The sequence below is a fragment of the Monodon monoceros genome, unplaced genomic scaffold (genome assembly GCF_005190385.1).
Source record: "Monodon monoceros isolate NGI ecotype Baffin Bay Population unplaced genomic scaffold, NGI_Narwhal_1 Super_Scaffold_11, whole genome shotgun sequence".
Taxonomy (NCBI): Eukaryota; Metazoa; Chordata; class Mammalia; order Artiodactyla; family Monodontidae; genus Monodon; species Monodon monoceros.
Window position 1 is genome coordinate 7,937,854 of NW_021703767.1, and position 20,747 is coordinate 7,958,600.

General features: G+C 38.6%; 1 protein-coding gene across 4 annotated transcripts in view; it reads right to left on the reverse strand.

Annotated features, from left to right (window-relative positions):
• The window catches only part of DYRK1A (dual specificity tyrosine phosphorylation regulated kinase 1A), a 146,118-nt gene that overhangs the window by 100,296 nt on the left and 25,075 nt on the right, over nucleotides 1–20,747 (reverse strand). The window contains exon 1 of one of the 4 annotated variants that reach the window (XM_029214319.1): nucleotides 15,776–20,190. The exons of the other annotated variants lie outside the window; for them this stretch is intronic. The gene's annotated coding sequence lies outside the window, so the exon portion shown is untranslated. Of the gene's footprint in view, nucleotides 1–15,775; nucleotides 20,191–20,747 lie in introns of those variants that run through there. 4 annotated transcript variants of the gene reach the window in all.

Below are 20,747 nucleotides of genomic sequence, written 5' to 3' on the forward strand. Positions count from 1 at the left end.
CACCCTCACATGCTGGAACTGGGTACAAGAACCCTTTGTAAATAGGAATTAAAAGCAAAGTAATATGAACAAAACAAATTTTTTCAATCTCTTCTGCTGATGCGCTTGCTTCATATCACCTACACATAACATACTCAAACTTTCTATTACTCAAATCGATCCTGCTCATAAGAGGAATTAAAAAGGGGTGGCCCAACGACCTCTAGGTGCTTTGAGAATCAAACAAGGTTGAGACCCAGCGCTCAGTGTCATCCCCCGTTACATTTCCCTCCCTAACCTGACATCTGGGGTGATCTCATGCATGCATGTATTCCAGAAACAAAGCATATCTATCAGACAGAAGACACTTAGGAAGAATATGTTCAATCAATAATAGTCTGCGACCCCTTCTCATAACTAGTTTCTAAGAAATGCAATAAAAAAAACTGCTCACTCTTTCCTTTCTGATAGTACTGACTTTTCTAAATAGAATGGTCTAAAGTATTTATATATATGTGTGTGTTTCTAAAGTATTTTATATATATACACACAATTTTATTTATAAAGTGTACATTATATGTAATTAATTTACATAAGTACGTGCACACATATACTTAGTTGATTATGTGTACTTTAATACATATAATTATATATAATTTTATGAACCACTGTTTTTTAATTATCCTTGAATTTCAAAAATACAGAAAAACAACAAGATGCAGAAATAATTAAAAAACACACACACTATTGTTAACAGCTTACATTTTCTTCCAATAAGCCTATTTACTAAATGAGTTTAGTTGCACAGTAAAATGAGTTTAGTTGCACTTATTTTCCCTGCTAGACTTTTGTGGAACTTAGAGAAATGCTACCTCCTAAAAAATTCTTTAAATGTGTGACCTTGTATTTCAGGGTACCAATCATCCTCCATGTCTCTTTCACCTCTGGCTCCAAACTCAGGTGTTACTCTCCAGTTCCATCGTCTGGCCCCTCCAACTCATTCTTCTATACATCTTTCCCTCTAAAAGAAGTACTTCAAAGATTTACTCTGAACTAATAATTCCAGACTCTCTTCTCTACCCTGACCGCTCACTCAGTATCTAGTCCAACAGCTGCTGGATGCTGCGTGCAGTGCCACATTACTACCTCAACTCACTATGCCTAAAAGGCATCCTCATCCCTTCCTTACACAGCTCACACTGCCATCTCTACACGTGCCAGCGACACCACAACCATGCTAGTAACTGCTGACTTCTTTAGCTACTCTAAACAGTCTCACTGAATTCTATCGATTTTCAAAATGCCTCATGCCTTTCCATTCTCGTCCATGCCTACTGTTATCACCCTGGTCCATGTCCTTATATCAGTCCCTATTTCACACATATTACAGAGGCCTCCTAAACTAAGCATCTCCTAGGCCAGACAGTATGTCAGAAACAATACAGGAGGTTGCCAAAACTAGACTGCAGACTCCACCCCAAAAGATCCTGATTCAGGAAGCGTGGAGAAGGACTCAAGAATCTGGTTGTTTTTAAACAAGAACTTCCAGGTTATTCTTGAGCACAGCCGGATTTGGGAACTGTTTTAAAGACAGCTCATCCCTTGTCCCATTTCATCACACCTTTAGCTGCCACGCATACATCCCTGAAGCACAGACTTTCAACCTGGATTTAACCCCTCTGTAACTTTTAGGAACATTAGATCAAATCTTATCGCCCTGAACTCAGAGCTCAGCATGGCATTCTATAAAATGCCACTTAACCTCCTTCTGCATCAATGCTCAAATCATTCCCCCTTCCTAAAACTTGCCCTTTCTTTACCTAAATCTTATCCACTCTTCAAGACCACCTTAATTCTCCCTCATCCAGCTTAAAGCCACTCCAATCTCTCCTCTGAACTTGTGTTTACTTATCGACCACTATATTTTAGTAATTATTTATGTTATATTCTTACTCAAGTGATAGTATCTACTGCTTGGTGAATCTCAATCTCATATTTCTATTATAGCCTAGGAGATGTTCAATAAGCACGTTAGAATGATAGAATAACAACATGGAAAATACTGTCTTATATAGAAAAAGTGGGCTATAAAGCAGTATGCAAATATATTCATTTTTAAAAAGGAGAGAATAACTGTGCACAGAGAAAAAAAAAAAAAAAAAAGACAGGTTATACACAAAATGCAAATAGCAGTTATCTCCAGAGAGAGGAACTGCAAGAAATTGTTATTCTTATCTTCAGTAGTTTTTAAAGTTTCTAAAATGAATGGGCATTTTGTAATGAAACGAAACCTTAAACCTAGAATCTTAAACCTTAAAATCTTAAACTAGGATTTTCTTGATCAATGGCAATTCTGTATAAATGACTGGCATGGAGTATCAGCAGCCATACTGTCACAATCCTAACACATACGACTGATTTGTTAATGTCAACATTTCCCAACCTATATTTCAAATTCCGCTGGCCTCACTAGACTGGATGTTCAACTTTGGGGACCTCATTCACAGTCATGCAAATCAATTACATACACGGGCATGCTATTTTGCTAGCTGCCTGTGTGGAGTTTTATTCGTTTCTTGTTCTGGTTTGCCCTTTCAATCAAAACTGCAAACTTTAACATAGTAGTGCTGCTCTTATATGGAAATATCCAAAAAGAAACATACAACAGGTAAGAAAACTAGAACTAATATTAAAATAAATCTTAGAACTAAAGGTCTAGTTATACCTTTAAATCGCCATCTTAAGCACCCCTTCCTCCTTATGCAGAATAAAATCCTAAATTTATAGTGAAAATCTACCCATCTCCAAGAATAATTCTCATGATAAACTATACCGTGAATTTTCAATCCTGAATCAAACCGTATGCTAAATTCCTCCATACTAACTTACGTTCATGTTTTTTTATGCACTCTGAAGAAACAGAAAATAACTATACAAAGCCTACAAAACACGCTTCAGATGCACAGAGACTTATTCCTCACCTTCTTCTCCAGCTGAACATCAAGACACTCAACCTCTCTTCTCAAATTTAATTAGCCAGTCCCAGTCCATTTTTCTTGCTCGAATCTTATGCTTTCTCAATTTATAATCTTCAAATCTATACATGGTATACTTGAACATGAGCTTCAGCAAAAGTATTATTCCCATACAGTTTTCTTCATGTAACACTGATTCACATTCTGCTTGTAGTCTATTTTGCTTCATATTCAACCTCTTTTAGAAATACATTTCATGATGAAAAATACAAAATTTATATACAAATGTACATCATCAAAAATAAAAAATCATAAATAAAAATGCTCAACACTTTCAAAAGAAAAGAGGACAAAGATTATTGTACATTCACATGATAAAATATTATGTAATCATTTAAGTTCTTAAAACAATTATATTACATGAGGGGAAAAGGCATGCATTATATTTTATCAGAAAGAACTCAAAATCTTCATCAAAGCACAGTCTCAGGAAAGTTAAAAAAAAAAAGAATAGAAAAAACTCTGGAAGAAAATACATGAACTATTAATAATGAATGTCTTTGGCTAATAAAAGACTGGATGGTTTTTATTGTCTTCTTTACACTTTTCAGTGCATCACAACTTTTATAAATATGCACGTTTGTTTGTTTGTTTGTTTTTTGCGGTATGTGGGCCTCTCACTGCTGTGGCCTCTCCCGCCGCGGAGCACAGGCTCCGGACGCGCAGGGTCAGCGGCCATGGCTCACGGGCCCAGCCGCTCCGCGGCATGTGGGATCTTCCTGGACCGGGGCACGAACCCGTGTCCCCTGCATCGGCAGGCGGACTCTCAACCACTGCACCACCAGGGAAGCCCTATGCACATGTTTTATAATCAGGAAAAAATGGTCCAAGAAATTCAGCCAACATAAAAGTCGACATGGAATCTAGCTAAAGCCACAACTATGAAGCAACCTTTAAGTACCTCCAATGTTTACAACTCCAGTAAAGGTGAAAAGCTCATGAAAATAAACTATTAAAGATATTTGCGGGCTTCCCTGGTGGCCCAGTGGTTGAGAGTCTGCCTGCCGATGCAGGGGACGCGGGTTCGTGCCCCGGTCCGGGAAGATCCTACATGCCGCGGAACTCCGGCTGGGCCCGTGAGCCATGGCCGCTGAGCCTGCGCGTCCGGAGCCTGTGTTCCGCAATGGGAGAGGCCACAACAGTGAGAGGCCCACGTACAGCTAAAAAAAAAGATCTTTGCTTTTAAAACTCAGTTAATATACTGCTTGGTCACTGTCCATGGTAGGACCCCCAAAAAGTGCTTTGTGCTGCTTAACCTGGTGTTCAAGGCCCAAAGCCGTCAGGCTCCGGAGTCAGCCTGCCCTAGTTTAACTCCTGGCTCCACAACTTACTAGGTGGCCTCACGCAAAGTTCTAAACTCCTAGTTGACCAAGTGCCCTCATTTACAAAGTGAAGATTACCCCATAAAATAGTGCTGCTATCGATGACATGGCACGTGTAAAGCATTTAAAGCACTGCCCGGTAAATGCTCATTACCTGTTCACTTCTTCATACTGTCATATTTTATACTGTCATTATTATCTCCACCTTTCCAGTCTTATTTCCTACTATATGCTTTCCCCAAATCTACACTCTAGCCACGAGGGACAAAGCTCATTCCCCCAACATCACTTTTTTGCTCAGACTCCATGAGCCTTCCTTCCTTTTCTGCCTGTCAACACCAATGTCTTCTCCTCCAGAAAGTCTCCCACCAGCAACCTCTACAGTAGACACCACTTACCCTCAACCCTGCCGCAGCAGTATTTATACCATGATTAAGGCCCTAACCCCACTCTGCCTTCAACTGTAGCTAACTCTATGCTTGACAGCACCTAGCCCCAGAAAGTGGGAACAGCCTGTTCAACTCACCCTCCAGATGGCCAGCTTCCTCAACTATAGCTGACTCTCAATACAGGAGGGAAAAGAAACCAGTACCATCAAACTACATCATCTCCAAAAAAATATCTGCTTTTGGTTGCTTTGTTGAAACAAATGAGTTAAATTTTTTAAATATTTAAGACAAGATTATAAGCACAGTTAAGTCATACCTGCAATCTAATGATGGAACAAATGACTTTGCTAATTCATTTCAATGCGAAAGGCACAAAACTGAGTACTTCTGATACAGAGAATGGTATATGAACTAAAAAAATATTTTATATAATTATCAATTCTCTATAAATAGCCATAATCAGATAAAGCTTGGGCATAGTTTTTGTTTCTTGTTTTGAGTTTGTTTTTTTTTCCTCTTAAACACCAAGCCTCTTTTCTAAAAAGAATATTTTTAAATGTGGTATTATATTGAAAATGTTAGCAAACCAGGTGGGCAAAATAGTGACAACTGTGGAAGCAGGAGGACAGGGACATGAGGGTTCATTATATTCTCTACTTTTATGTATGTTTCAAGTTTTCCATAATTAAAAAATTTTAAATAGAAGTGGTGATATATGAAAGAAGTATTAGAAATACAATTCTTTAAACTATAAAATAAGTGAGATACTTGACAAAAGCAGCTAACTAAAAGAAATTTAAAGATTTGATATTCTATGACAGAGAACTTAAAAACATACCATGGCTAAGCAAAATTTGCTTTTTTTTATTCTTTTGTTTGTTTCTCTTTTGGGAGAGGAGATAGGGGTTAAAATTGCTTGGGAAACTATTTTACATAAAATGCTTTATATAAATAACTAACAAAGATTTACCTATGTAAACTTTGATTCTTATAAAATTTTTCACAGGGACATTTATTGTGTTAATAAATGTACAGCTGTGATGTGAAAATTCAGGGAGTTGGGGTGAAATTCCTTTTAGGGTGTCATCAGTTAGCTCTGAGGGATCAACAAAGCACAAACTTCCTAGTGCCAAAGTCCACAAGACAGACAGATCCCACTACTAGTTTTAGCAGCTAACGTTCTCTAGCCACTCTTGGAGAAAAAAAAAATTGAACATTTTAACAACTTGCCCCAAAATTTCCTCTTGCTACCCAAAGTCATAATTGATGTTTGATCTTCCTGTTTTTTCAATATTACAAAGAATAACATGTTTTTTTGTGGTAGCTAATACATATGGATTATACAATAACACTGAATTTAGTATCAGATTGAGAGCAAGAGGTCTTCAATTTCATTTAATTCAAATCAATCCTTTAGTAGATGGGGAAACTCAGGTCTAGAGGTTATGTGCCTTACTTAAAGAGTATGTGAAAGTAAAATAAACAGATCAGAAAAGATCTGATTATCAAACCAATGATAATAGCAAAATAATACTTAATTGCCATTTTAATTGAGCTTCAAACTCCATTGCTACAAAGAAATATGGGCAAACATATACCTGTACAACAACAACATAAGCATACTTATGTTTCTTTTCATATAAATGGAAATACACAGGAAAATGTCCAGAAAGTTAACTGCAAACCTTCAACAGCAGTATCTGTCGTTAGGACAATGGGACTGAGAAGGTGGTTGGGTAGGAATGGACAGGAGTGGACAGAAAGTCGCAAGAGGGACAACCATACATACTTCTGTATACAATTCAGAAGTGCCATCACTTACGCCTATTGAAACAACCGAAAAATAATTTTAAATAACTGCATACACACAAATAATATCCTAAAAATCAGATGATGTCATGACATGATGAGAGTTTCAAATCTATCATTCATTTCTTCAACAAATATGTGCTGAGAACTGGAGACACACGGGCGAGATTTACTGCCACTGTGTCTGCCCTCAGGGAACTCACAGTCCAACGTGGGAGACAGGCAAAATCACACTAATATATAACTACAAACCATGCTCACGATTATGAGGGGGAAGTACACATTGCTAAAAGAGAAAATTAACGAGAAGAACCAATTTAGATTTGAGGAAGAGGGAGTATCAGAAAAATCTTTCCAAGAATTTGACAGGTGAGATCTGGATTTGTAGTCTTAGTATGGGTAAGGCTTCTGAAGCTCACAATTCTTTCAGTTTCTAGATCTACGTAAGAGAGGCGGTGAAAATTCAGAACTTCTGAGAAAGTAATTAGGTGAGTTGGGGATCTGGAAGTACCAAGGACGTTCGGCCAAGACAATGAAAGATTAAAGGACCAGTGACTAGACATTTCCAAATAATTTAGCAAGTCTCAAGGATGGAATGAACTGACTTTGACTCGCTCCCTGTAGTTAAAGAAAATAGGACTAAGAGTAAGAAGAATGTTACAGGAGAACAAGTGGCAAATGAAGGAAAGAATGAAGGCATCCATTAATGGGAGAGCTGTTTCATGAGTGACAGCCCCTAGTCATTGCATCTGCAGAGCTTGCGACCCATGGCATCTGCCTTGGCTATGGTTCCAACACTAAGTGGGAAGCGGGGTACAATTTACTCTATAGTCCACCCGTTTGGCCTGATCTTCATCCAAAGGTCCACATCACTACAACGTTATTTAAAAGTCTGCCTACTCCATGAAATATAATCAGGGAAACAGAATTTTTAAAGAAAATTGTCTCCTCCACTGACCCTATTTTTTTGCCCAGGTTCTCTGGGGACAACTTCCCAACATGGTGGAGGGAGCTAGAATCCAAGCAAAGCATGGGGGTCCTACTGAGATGTGAAAGTAAAGATTAGAGTTCCAAACAGCTGAAGCACCTGGAATCTTTGGGGGACAGAGCAACACAGAGAGGAGAGCTATGCAGAAAGGGGTCTCCAAAAGTCTGTAGAGGGGTCCCAAGAAGACCAGAACGTACATGGGGCAAGGTGAGACAAGCTTAGTGCAGTGACTGCTAAGAGGTTGAGAGCAGAACAGAAATGAAAGAGAATGGGAAATTTTGGAGTCTTTGCCCAGCCACAGTGGAGAGATCTCTTTAACAGAGGTTTACTGTGCCAACTTGACTGAGCCATGGGCTGCCCAGACAATTGGTCAAACATTATTCTGGGTGTGTCTGTGAGGGTGTTTCTGGATGAGATTAACACTCCAATCCATAGACTGACTGCCCTCCCTAATACGGGTGGTCCTCATCCAGTTGGCTGAGGGCCGCAGTAGAATAAAAAGGCTGACCCTTCCACAGGTAAGAGAGAACTCCTGTCTGACTGCTTTGAGCTGAGACTTCAACCTTTTCCCTGCCTTTGGACTCAAACTGAAACAGCAGCTCTTGAATCTTGAGCCTGCTGGTTTTCAGACTAGAACTTAAACCATCAGCTCTTACGGTTCTCAGGCTTCAGACTCCAACCAGAACTACACCATCAGCTCTCTGGGTCTCCAACTTGCAAAGTGCAGATGTGGGGACTTCTCAGCCTCCATAACCAGACGAGCCAATTTCTTACACTAAATCATACACCTCCTATTGGGTCTGTTTCTCTGGAGAACCCTTACTAATACACACCTTAACATCCTTTCCCCCTTTCAAGACTAAGGACCACACTTTTAGAGTATAGCCTACTCCAGACCAAAACGAATAATGTCTAAAACCAAACCCAGGCAAGATCCACAGGAAGACCCAGTTTGGAAGTCATGTCCCACCATATTAGAGGGGCCAGGCGTAACCTTGAGCTTTCTATAAATCTTGAGTAATAAAATACAAAACCAAACATAAATAAATTCGAGGTGACCAACCAGCTTTGTAGAACATTCTCAAGAAGGAAAAAACAGTATTCAATCAAAATTCAGTAAACAAGAAACAGAAAAATGTGATCCACAGTCAAGGGGAAAAAAGAGTCAACAGAACACCAACCCCAGGTTGCACAAGATGTTAGATATAGCAGACAACAACTTTAAAGCAGATATTTTATACAAAGTGTTAGAAGAGAATGCATTCAAAAACTTTAAGGAACAATTTGCTCTTTAATGTGTGAATGGACAGAGTATCTCAGCAGAAAAATTGAAACTACAAAAAAAAAAGGAAATTATAAAATCACAGAAGACAGTGAGAAAACAGTAGAAAAATATTTGAAGAAATCATGGCTAAAAAAAACCTCTCAAATTATAACCACACCCAGGCACATCATAGGCAAACAGCTTAAAACCAAAGATAAAGAGAGAAATCTTGAAAGCAGCCAGAGAGAAAAAAGACAGTATACACAGAGAAAAGAACAAAATAGTAACTATCAATAACATCTTACCAGACACAAGGAAGCCAGAAGACAGTGGAACACCACCATTAATATGCTCAATGACAACAACTATCAATCTGGAATTCTATACCCAGTTAAAATAACCTTCAAGCACAAAGGTGAAATAAAGACAGAATTTTTTACCAGCATACCTGCACTACAAAAACCACTAAAGAATGTTCTTCAGACTGAGGGGAAATTATACTGGATGGAAACACAAATCTATACAAGGAATGAAGAGTGCCACAAATGGTAAATAAGTAGGTAAATTTTCATAAATGAATATTTTCTCCTTCTTGTAATTAAATTAAAAGATTGTTTAAAACAAAAATTAATCATAAATTGGAGCTTAAAATGTGCTTAAAGCTAAAATCATAAAATTGTAACATACGTAGGAGTAACACATGTAGGAGGAAAAAAATGGCAACAACTGCACCAAGCAGGTAAACAGCTTGATAGTGTTTACTGTTATTACACTTGGGAAATAGGGAATGGGAAGTGCAAAGTGTCACTGACTCTAAATATTTAAACACAGATATGAACTTCCCTCGAAGTTCATACACAGAACACCTTCAGAAGTTCCTGTGAAGAAGAGCTCATACAAAGTAATTACAAACACACAAAGAAACCCTCCATCACAAGAGAAACTCAGTGGGTAAACAACCAAACTTCATACCCAAGGAACTAGAAATAATAGAACTATCTGAAAAGAACTTCCAAATATGTATCTTAAGATATTAGAGAAAAGAGTCTGTTTTTTTTTAAGGGTGACAAAAAAAAATTAGGCACGTTCAAGAAAGAACCAGGTATTAAAATTAATACACACACATACATTTATGTTCATGACTGGCTCAGGACTGCAAAAACCCTCCATTGGTACCTTCCATTCTAAGTGTAACCATCTTTTCTTTCTGAAACAACACTGTTTACTATGTGTTCATACCTCATTCAAAATGATCAGTCCAAAATTCGCTAAAATAAGGTATAGCATAATAAAAAACAAAAAGTCCAACTGTAACACATCTTCAAGTTTGACAGAACCAAGCAATTTTAGGAAAAGTATAATCATAGTATATTTTTCATTATCCTCCTGCAATCGCACCTTCTCACAGTCATTAAAATTCCTAAATTGGTAAAATGAGTACCAATAATTCATATCATTTTCTTAAATTTAGACTCATTTTTAACAAATTCTGATAAAAATTACAACTTTCACTTGAGCTAGTCCTAAAAGAACAATAACCTCCACTATTTAGAGACAAGTAGCTCAAAACCATTGTTATAAATGACATGTGAGGTGGTAAAATTTGGGGCAATGCCTCCCAATTTGGATCCCAAATTTGAATCTCAAGCTAATGTTGAAAAGATGTAAGATACATCATGAATTTTTACTGTAACTGGAAATATACTTACGAATATCTTAAAGTTACTATTTCGAAAGCAAACTTCCTACTCTTCCAAATAATGCATAGGAGTGTAAGCTAAAAAATGTCACCCTCCAAAAAATACGCACATCCTAATCTCTGGATGTTATCACAGTTAGAAAAAGGTCTTTACAGGTGTGATTATGATGTAGTTAAGAATCCTGAGATGAGGAGATTATCCAGGTGGGTCCTACATGCCTTTACAAGTGTGCTATTGGAGAGGCAGAAGGACACGCGACACACCGGCAGAAGAGGAGAAGGCAGAGCGACCATGGAGGCAGAGGTCGGAGAGATGCAGCCACAAGTCAAAGAATGCTGGCAGCCGCCAGAAGCTAGGCGAGGCAGGGAAGAGACTGTCTCTTAGAGACCCCCTGGGCCTGATGACACTGTCATCTTGTTTCAGTGGTACTGATTTTAGACTCCTGGCCTCCAGAACAAGGACAGAATAAATTTCTATTGCTTTAAGTCACTAAGTCTGTGGTACTTTTTTTACAGCAGCCACAGGAAACTAATACAAAGAGGTAAGAAAGACATTTTCAAATCTTCTTAAAATATGTACATTTACAAATGTCACCTATGAAAAACGCTCCAATCTGTATTTGTATTCTTGAAGGATGTGGAAAAGTATGCTTGATTTATGTCAACATCTCATTTGGAATGATCTGCAATCTTACTGCTTTTTTGTGAGTTCCTTCAAGATTTAAAAAGACATAACCACTGGAAAACATATAGTGTAAAATCCCCACCAATTTCATGCTCAGTGAGACCCAATACTGAGCTATCCAATCTGTAACAGTTCAAGAAAGCTTTCACATGTTCTATCACAAACAGCAAACGTTAAAATGTCAAACCTAGGCTGTCAATGACACGAGGGCACAAACTGTATTTGTGTTTTTCACTACTTTATCCCCAACTTTTGGTACATTATCAAATAAATCAGCCTTTGTATTTCCTGTCAAGATTCCCTACTACCATACACTGCATGTTTGCTACACCACACTTCCCCTTCCTTTACTCTGCAGCTTAATAATGAACCCCCAGACCTCCATCCGTAATATCTCAATGGGTTAATAAGCAGCAGCCATGCCCTCGTCAAAGCCAAGGCAAACCTAACGTGCTGAAAGGAAGGAACAGTCTGACATGTCCTGTCAAGTTGTTTCACCAGGAAGAAGCCACTTACTTGAATATCGATGCATAAGCCAGATTTGGCTCCAACATTACCAACTGCTTCTGGGTTTTAAAATCCCAGGCTCCTTCCACTAAAGGACATGGCCTCTCTCAACTCACAGAACTGTTGGAACTGATTAAGGTGATATACATTAGTGCCTAGCACATGGTTTGCATTATCACATTTAGTTCCACTTCCCTTTACTTCAGAGAAGGAAACGTATCCTTAACCTTCACAAGCTTCTCTATCATGTTACTTGCCTTACAAGGTCCAGGCAACTGCAAATGGGGACAGAAAAGAGTCCTCCTAGTACCTGACAGAGGCTGGTCCCTCTGGGGTAGAAAGAAAAAGGGAAGTCACTCCTCCTGTGTCAAGCTGTGCTCTTCACCTTACGTGACCTCTCCCATCTGAACCTGAATATCATATTCAGAACCTGCCTTGTAACAGTTGTAGAGTTCATCCCTTAAGAAGAAAATGTTCTTAATAATGGTACTGTGATCTGTTTATAAGTCTTGTCTTCTCTACCAGGTTGTAACTTCCTTATGGGCAGAGACTATATCATATTCAAGGCCAAAGTACAGAGCACAGTTTCCCACACAGATGACAATGAAAATGTATTTAATGGAAGTCATCAAGTCGATATACAGTATCTTATCACTATGTTAAAACAAAAGTATGTAAATTATCTGGCTTGTTCTGCTATTGGTAGTTATGCTGAGCAGATAACTCTTCCAGAATCCCTGTTCAATTAGGCAAGGATCAAGAAGTCTAGATTTCTATCTCACAGTAATTTCCCAGCTTACTTCTAAAGGGAGATATGAGCACTTAACTTTATTTACCAAATAAATTAGCACAATATCTGGCACAGACTTAACTTATAATGCCACCTAACATTTTTTATGATACTTTTTAATTTATGAAACAATTTCAAGTACAACTCATGTCATGCTCCCTGAACCCTGTGAAACCAGGTAGGTAAAATTTTACACTTTTACACGTGAGGCAACTGAGGTGCAGACTATCCAAAGCAGTGGACATCCCATACCACTGACAGCTGCATCAGAGTCACCCTGAGGGGCTTGTTAAAAATTCAGATTCAGAGACATAACCATCAGAACCTCCAGAGGACAGGGCCTGAACCTATATTTTGAACAAGGGCCCCAGGCGATTTTGACACATGGCCAAATTTACAAACCAACAAGAATTCAGAGCCCAAGAGGCCTGATGGTATTTAAGAAGGAGCTTCCTTCTGTTGGGCTAGTTTACCGAAGTAAACTATGGGCTACTCCTCTGGAAAACTGAGATGTCACTTGTGACTGAATGTGCACCTAGGTGTTTCTAGGAACACAGAATACAGCAAAGATTAAACGACTCTTTACCTGGCTTGTACTCTGAGGACACAAAGGTATAATCCGTTAGAGCTGGTTAGTTTTATGTTCCTAATTAATTTCAAAACTTGCCTTTTGATATACTCTACTTAGCATTTTAATCCAAGTGCCAAAATAATTTACTTCCTCTTTGTGTTAATTGTAAGATTTTTGCTAAACAAAAACATTAAGTAAAAAGCTTCCCCCAAAAGGGTGCTACTAAGAAGGCTGAATGGTTTCATCCACACTATCTGTGGCAGAGACAGTCATCTCTTTCCTCCATAAATATAGTCAAGCACACAACTTCCCTGCTAGGTTACACTTCCCAGCTTCCCTTGCAGCTGGGTATGGCCATGCAACTAAGTTTTCATGGACAGAATGTGAAAAAAACAGCATGGGGTGACACTTACGGTCTTTTAAGACAAGGAGTGAACACTTTTCAGTCTCTTCACCTGCCTGTGAGTTGGGGCAAGGACAACACAGATGAGGGCCGTCCCCTAGGGTACTGTGAATGATCAAGGTGGAAGAAACGTGTCTCTGGATGACCCACTGAGGCAGCACCCCCAGCAACCTGGCCATTCACCTCCTCGAGATGATTCTGTGTTCTCAGAGCCATCAAAGTGCTGGCTCCCACTTACAGCAGCTTAACCGTGGACCCTAATACACTACTGTGTACGTGACAACTAGAACTAATCCCCTCTAACAACTATTTAATACATCAGCTGAGGATGTTTCTAAGGTGTCTGATAATAAAATGTTGGATGCTGAAAGGCTCTTAAAAGATCATCTATGAAAGTCTAGAGATTAAAAGACATGGCAGGAAGAACACTGGACCCTGGGACTCCTAACTTCCCAGGTCACTCTCCCTTTAACATTATGTTAAGCCTGGATTCTAAAATCATAGAAAAAAGAACTGCATTTTTAAAAATAACCTTTGGATTAATTTTATTCATTGATTCAACAAATAATCTACCCCAGCATCTGCCAGCTGCCAAGCAATGTGTTTTCAGGTGAATGCAGATTTACAGAGCCTTTCATTTCCTGGCTGTACTATGCCTTTAACCCTCCTGAGCCTGGATAAATTACACAGAAAATAAGTACAAAGATGTTAACACTACCCTGAAGGACCCAGAAATACTCAAATCAAAATCTGAAGATTTTCCTTATAGAAAGTAATATATTAGAAACGTCTCTTCTACTTCTGCTACTGCCCTGTAATAGCCCCCATCCCAAAAAAGTATTTTCATTTGTACCCAGTCCAAAGCAAAGAAAGAAGTCAGTAAACCCAAGTAACAGTATTCGGCCTACACTCCTTCCCAGAGAACAGGGGCACTGGGGTCCTGCCTTCTCACCCACCCTGACCCGCCCCCCCCACCCCGGGGCCTGCACCATACAGGAGACAGAGGCGTGGGAACAGGCCTCACTCCCAGGAGAGACAGGAACGCCTCCTTTCCTGTGGCATACAAGAGATCCTGGTGAGCTATGTGATAATAAGCTAAAGAACAGGAAGAGCTTTTGCTAGAAAGCTAAAAGGTTTCCAAATCCCAGAACAGAGTCCATTCTAACAGTGCTTTGTCCATAAGGATAAGATCGATCTGACTGGATGCAAAACTCCATAGAGTAAAATGCTTTCCCCCTCTGGATTTTTAGAAGAAAATCTATTAGTGCAGGTAAAACCTCAGTATTAAAAAAATTACCCAGATCACATACCAAGGTTTTCCAGGATGGGGGAGGTGGCTCAAGTCCTGTGGGGCAGGCACTGTGCAGGAGTAATCCTTACAGAACAATGTTTCTCAACCTTTTCTCCTTCGTTCCCATCACCAGGAAGAAAACTTTAGTTAAATTAAATTTCTCCTTAATGAGTGAAATTAAATATTATGGAATAAGATTCTGTCAGGTAAGGCTGACTTACTGTAATATCTAAGATTTTTTTCACTCCCCCACGCCCAAGAACAAGTTCTCCCCCTTGGGGAGTGATATCACCTCCCCCATGGAGAATGCGTGTCACAGGACCTAAAAATGTGATCCTCAAACTTTACACATCACCCAGACCCCTTCTCAGACATTTGGATATGCTAAGTCTGGGGGTAGACCCAAAAATCTGCATTTCTTTTAAGCTTTCCAGAGGACTCCAATGTATATGGTCAATGAGCCACACTGTTTCTGACAAATTTCCATTGTTACACCCAAGCCCAGTAACAGGATGACCTCAATATGAGAACTATTTAAATGAAATGAAACACTGAACACTGTCACATTCCCGGCATTAAGGAGATCTGTTCAGGGGCAAAAAAGAAAAGTCTTGAGCTACAATTACAGGAGATATGATTATCTATTTCTTCTTTCTCCTGTACAAAGAACAATCACAGGATTACTGGAGAAATACTTGAGATATTTTATGGACTGTAACATGTGACCCAAAAGAAGGTTTACATCACTTATTTCACAAAGTACATATTCAGGGTTTTTATCTAGTACTTTGGTACTTTAACTTAGGTGTAATTTGGAGCTGAGAAGGCCATAAAGTACTCATTATCTCTTTTACCCAATCTCCAAATCTATATTTATAAACCCTACCAAAATTATCAAACCACAGTTTAACTGAATAAGACAAATTATGTTAATATCATACAGCTATCTGAATGTAGTTACAGCAAAAAGGAATACAATCACATCAGTGCATTAAAAAATGCATAAACTGGTCAGTAAATAATAAACAAAACAGAAAAGTCACCTTTTTCCCCTTCAGAAAAATACTTGGTTCATGTAGTGGGATGTTCCTTGGTGGTCCCAATAAACCACTCTTGCCAGTGTCCACACCTTGTACAGTCTCCTCTGCTTGAATCTGGACAGGCCTGTGACTTGCTTTTGGCCTAAAGAATCTGGTGAAGATGACATTATGCCAGTTCCAGGCATAAGTCTTAAGATCGCCCAGTGGCTTCCGCTGTTGGCACCTCCAGAATCCAGTCACCACCTCTGGAATCCACCACCACGTACGAAGTTCAACTACCCCAAGACGATGCTGTGAGAAAGCCCACAGTAACCAGATGAAAAAGTCACAAGGAAGATGTCTCAGAGACCACACATGTGCTGGAATCCAACATCTCAGACTTTCCAGTCCCAGGAGACACCATGTGGAATGGAGGCAAGGCCTGCCCAAATTGGAGAATTGTGAGCAAAGAAAAGAGTACTGGTTGTTTTAAGCCACTGAGATTTGACATGGTTCATTAAATAAATATAGATAACTTCAACATTTTGTATGCAAGCAAACATGGAAGAAAAGTTACAATGTATGTGTTTGGAAAATGTCTGAAAGTAAACACTCTACATCTGAAATCATTTATCTTCTTGAACTGGAAAAAGGCTGGTAAATTCTGACACCTTATATTGTATCAGCACACTTCTTTAACAAACAACTCAGGACTCCTATGAGATGCTCAAAACTGAGGAGAAAAGGGGGTCAAGACTCCATCTCCAGACTAGAGATGTATTATACATACCCACAAACAAAATAGTTTATTAAACTTCAGTAAAAAACTTGCCTATAGATAATCTCTTTGAGAATATGTCCTACTGGCTAAGATACAGAGTAGAGTTTTTTAAACTGGTTTGTATCCTTACACAGAGGCATTAATGAGTACTGAAGAGTATTGTTACCTGCTATCAGTAAATGACAACCATGGATAAGTCTTTATATTAATGGGTTAAAACACTTATTGAGAATATTAGATATACTATGGGCCAGGCATCCCGGATGCCAGAAAAAAAACAATCCCTGCCCGTAGCTGCTCAATCTAGCAAAGGCCCCAAATACAAATAATGATTTTATAAATGCTACTTAGAATAAAACTGTGCACAAAAAGGAACTAACGAGAACACAGAAGACACAGCTATTCTTTCTACCCAATTCCTGCCTCCTTCCAGAAGAGCTAGGAGAAACTAAAAGAGATGACATCTGAGATGAGTAACTACGGTTATGGAAGACTTTACCCAAAACCCACCCCACAAGGAAAACATTCTAATATTGGTTCTATTAAAGGCACATTTGTCTGCTTTGTTCCCCAAGTGTCTCGAGCATCTAAATCAGGGCCTGCCACAAAATACGAACACAAACATTTGTTAAATGCAATTTAACTCCTACAGTTATGACCTTGGACATTTCACTCAGCATCATTTATAAAAGATGAATAATGGCTTATAGAGTTGCTTTGAGAATTAAATGAGATAATGTATGGTAGTATTTGGAAAATGATAATAGGTCAATAAAAAGTTTGGGTGGTATTATTATTTTAGAGGAAGCAGCATTTGTTTATGTATTTAATGCATCAAGTGCCCACTATATGCCAAGCTCTGTGCTCTATAGAAAATGTTATAAAATTAGCACAGACAATGTGCCTCAAAGGAAAACTGAGAGGAAAGGAGCAGAAAGCATAACACATGTGGGGAAATGAAAGCTACTTAGAATAGCTCTGGAGTGGAGCAAATACGGTAGGGTTGCAGATAAAAAGACTGGAAAAGTAAGCTGAGGTCCAACTATAAAGAGAACCTGAATATTTTAATGAACTTGGTCTTCATTACATGGAAACGAGAATCCCGGATGATTACAGGCTGTGGCAAAACAGCACAATCAGGGTGAAAGCAGCTATAGTAGGAGGGGGGTAAGGCTGACAAGTGTAAAAGAAAAATAATGACAACAAAAAAGATCTGAAAAGGGAACACTACAGCTTCACCAAGTACACATTCAACACAGTGGATAGTCCATGCATTTACAATTATTCTCTCACAAAGCTCCACTGAAAATAAAATCAGTATAGAAGTCAAAAAATAATAATAATAAAAGAAAGTATGGACCAATGTTTAGATAATAAAATAAAACACAGACAGTGGTAGTAGACTTAGGAGAACGAAGGAAGGCACAGAATAAGTGTCTACACTTGGAGATACCAAAGAAAATAGTTAATGTACCCCGAAACCTGGAAAGGCTTAGGACACACACACATTCTCTATGTCCACTGAGACCGGGAGAAGATCCACACCCTAAGAGCAACAAGCACACCTAATGCTCAGGTTTTGGTTTCTAATACCATTCTCCATGAAAAAGAACCAGAGCTCTAGGCAAAGAGTTCTCACACTTGACACCATATGCATGATCCATAAAGGAAAGATTTAATAAACTGGACTTCATCAAAATTCAAACCTTTTGCTCTGAAAGACTCTTTTAAGAGGATGAAAAAACAAGCTATGGACAGGGAGAAAGTATTTTCGAACCGTATCCAACAAAGACCTTGTATCTAGAATACATAAGGAACTCTCAAAACTCAGCAGTTAAAATTTTTTTTAAAACTCCAATCAGAAAATGGGCAAGACATGAACAGATATATCACCAAAGAGGAGATACAGATGGCAAACAAGCAAATGAAAAAATGTTCAACATCATTAGTCATTAAAGAAATGCAAATTAAAACCATAACAGAGTATCACCACACCTACTAGAACAGCTATAAATAAAAAACAGTGATAGCACTAAATGGTGGGGAGGATGCTGAAAAAGTGGATCCCTCACATAGTGCTGGTGAGAACAATAAAGTGGTACAGACACTATGGAAAATAGTCCGGTGATTGCTTACAAAGCTAAAGACGTGTTCACCACATGACCCAGCAATCACACTCTTAAACTTCTACCCCAAAAAAACAGAAAACAATGTTTACATGAAAATCTGTTCTCAAACATTCAAAGCAGTTTTATTCATAATATTATACAAAATATTGGAAACAATCCCAATGTCCTTCAGTAGGTGAATGGTTGAACAAACTTGGTACATCCATACAATAGAACACTACCCAGCAATAAGAAGGAATTAACTATTGATATACACAACACCAAATGGACCTCAAGGCATTATGCTTTGTGAAAAAGATTGATCTCAAAAGGTTAATACTGTGTAATTCCATTCATATTGAAGTGACAAAACTACAGACATGGAGAATAAACAGAATGGTGGAGGGGGGTGTTGGGAATACAAAGAGGTAGCAAAAGAGTTCTTCTAAAGTGATGGAACAGCTCTGTTATCTTGATTGTGGGGCTAGCTACACAACTCTATACATGGAATAGATAAGTTACAAAAGACTATACACACACGCAAATGCAAGCTTAAAAAATAATGAGAAGTGAGTAGTTCTGTAGTGCAGTTAACAGAAATGTACCAGATATATCAAATTTCCCGATTTTGATACTGTAGTAGGGCTACACAAAACTCCACTGAAGGAAGCTGGATGAAGGGCGTACATGGGACTTTATATTATTTTTGCAACTTCCTGTGAGTCTACAATTATTTCAAAATAAAGGATTTTTTAAGGGGGTGGGGGTACTTGGAAAAATAGCCAATTCCAATTCCAAGGCTGAGACAATAGTTCAAGATGAGCCTGGAAAGTGCTCCAAAAAATGATGGAGATATGCTAAAAGGACATAGAAGCAAACTTGAAGGGGCTTCTACTAGCAAAATCTGGGACAAGTGAGGCATCAAAATAAATAATTACAGTAATGGATTACAACCCACTGCATAAAACAGAAAATCAGGTACTCACAGTGATATAAAACAAGTGAATAAATTAGAAGTCTGATTACTGATGGACTATTTACACAGTCTCAAAGTATCTCTACACAAAATATTTATTACAAAGAGGGAGGAAAAGTAACTTTAAAATGGAGAAGCCTTAAGGCACCACCATAATCAAGTGATCAAAGTAAACGTCATCAATAAGGATCGAACTGAAATCATATGCCACCTGTAGTACAGGCACAACGACGCCCCTGCCTCAAGACTGGTCCACACCTTCAGCCTCAGAACCTGTGAACGTGTTACTTTACACATGGCAAAGGAGAATTATGTTTGCAGAAGAAATTAAAGTTGCCAATCAGATGACTTTAAAATTGAGATTATCCTCAATTATCCCAGTTGGCCCAATGTAATCACAAAGGTCCTTAAGAGTGAAAGGGTGGGGGGGAAGAAGAGAGAGAGAGAGAGATGGCAGCACGAGATGGGCGAGGTCCAAACTTGCTGGCTTTGAAAAGAGAAGAAGGGGGCCATAAGCCAAGAAATGCAGGCAGCCTCCAGAAGCTGGAAAGGGCAAGGAAAAACATTATTTTGTAGAGTCTCCAAAAGGAATGCAGCCCTACTGACACCTTGATTTGAGCCCAGCTGAGATGCATTTTGGACTTCTGAACTCCAGAACTATAATATAATAAATGTATGTTTTTTAAACCACTAAATTTGTGGTAATTTTTTTACAGCACAAACAGAAAAACAATAATACACCATCTAACAAAATGCACTGAAATTAATATAGCATCACTTCTATGATACTCCTGGCAAAGATACTTAACCTACATCTAATACAAAGAAACACCAGACAAACTCACATTGAGAGTGATTCTATAAAATAACTGGCCTGTATTCTTCAAAAATATCAATATCATAAAAGAAAAAAACAGTTGAGGGACTATTCTAGATCAAGAGTTGAAGAGACATGACAACAAAATGTGTTAAGTGATCCTAGATTGACTGTATCCTTTTCCTATAAAGAACACCACTGGGGCAACTGCTGAAACCTGAATGGAGGCTTAAGGATCAGACAGCTGTAATCTATCAATGTTACATTCTTGCCTTTGATGGTTGTATTGTTGTCAGGCAAGAGAATGTCTCTTT